This window comes from Nicotiana attenuata, chromosome 5 (assembly GCF_001879085.1).
Source record: "Nicotiana attenuata strain UT chromosome 5, NIATTr2, whole genome shotgun sequence".
NCBI classification, from domain to species: Eukaryota; Viridiplantae; Streptophyta; class Magnoliopsida; order Solanales; family Solanaceae; genus Nicotiana; species Nicotiana attenuata.
The window spans coordinates 4,394,341-4,396,182 of record NC_031993.1 but is presented as its reverse complement, the minus strand read 5'-3'; positions in this window follow the sequence as shown (position 1 = coordinate 4,396,182).

Genomic DNA, 1,842 nt, shown 5'->3' with positions numbered 1-1,842 from the left:
TTTTTCTTAAGTTAAAAAGTGATGTTTGATTTATTTATCTTCAGACAACAGCTATACAATTTTCCTAACATGTTCTCTAGCGGTTTGAATTTGAACCATCACATTCATGTGTATTTTCTGGAATTTTTTGACAGATATGCAAGGAATTGACAGAAAATAGTGGTTGTTTTTAGATGATAACCACTGCTTGCAGCTTGTGAAGGCTGCATTTAAGCATGTTGATAAGTTTTTAGTTCATTTTCAATTACTCTTTCATTGAAAAGTGGATTTTTCATAATATACTATATCATATGCCACATATAAAGCCTGATGTATGTCAACAACAACATGAAGAGCACTGTTTTTACAGTGTAGATTTGCATCCAAGATTTAACAGAAAAGGCAAATTTTGCATCCTTTTGAAGAATGCCCTTATAAATCTTTATTGGGACCAATGTAACAAAGGAAAAATGAGAGAAGAGTTAACAGAAGCTCAACTATAGCTAGTTGACAGAAGCCTTCAATCTAGAGAGTCTACTATGAGGATTTAGAAAGAAAAGAAAAAAAGCAAATGGTAAGCAATTGAAACAAATGGTCACCAGTAAAGTATTGAGTTGAGCCCAACTAGTTTGTAACTGAAACGTAGTTGATTGATTAATTGATTTAGGTTCCAAAGATACAAAAACCAGCCAGCCACACAATAGATGTTGCTTTTGCCAATCAATAGATGGCTTTGTACAGAAAACCAAGATAAAGAGGAAGCAACATGTGTGAGGAAGCAACATGTGTTGATATTATAAGCCAATTATTCTCTTTATAAAAGGTTATAGCTAAGCCGAATAAGTTTAAGTGAAACTTTAAAAGAGAAGCAGAAGGAGGAGAAGAAGAAAGCAAGAAACAAACAAAGATAGACGTACTGACCTTGATTATTACTCCCAGTAGATAGGCGATTTATTAGTTGCACAGCAGCTTGTTGGGCAGAGGAAGCTTCTCCAGGTGAACGAGCATTGAAACCTAGCATGCTGGGATCAACCCGTAAATCTGGATTCAGATGCTTAAGTTGTGAAATGATTTTAACTGCAACTTGTAGTTCCATGGCATCTTTTTGTGCATTGAACTTTTCCTGCAATCTTTGCTGCATCCTTTCTTCCATTTCCTCCAATTTTTGCTGCATCACCTCATCAGTAGAACTTGAGGGTCCCAAATCTCTCACTTTTCTTTTTAAGGAAGTCTGGGTAACCCCACGTCCATACAATCTTATGCGACCTGGATGCTCAGGTCCCATGACTGATGCAAATGCATCAACCGATTGACTGCCATCTTCACTTTCTTGTGTTGATTGTAGTCTTTCCATTTCAGCCTACAAGACCAAATTGAGTCATTATTAAATCAGAAAGTATATGACACTAAGTCAATAACTAAGAACGGGCAAATGATAACAACAAACTTTAAATTAATAACTCGTACAATTTTATTAAGAGTATCTGCATACGAGGCCTTGTATACTCGATCAACTTTTCTTTTTCTCGTAGCCACAAAGATGTCCTTGCTTGATAGAGGCTCAGAAGTTTCTTTTTTTTTTCCTGATTATATAAAAAGTGGTATAAAAATATATTGGACTAAAGTTAATAAGTTCATATTTAAAAGAATAATAAGAAGAAAAAGATATCAAACCTCGCATATTCAAGCAAAACTTCTTTTGCCAGCAGTGTGTGGATATTTTAACTTTTTGTGATTCTCGGTATTGGTTTGAGATATTTTCTGCAAATCGGCCAATAAATACAAAGTTGTCAAGTTCAGTTGTCCCAACAGATTCAAATGAAGCTTAAATTTTGCACTAGGTTATGTAACCTAAGTGCATTT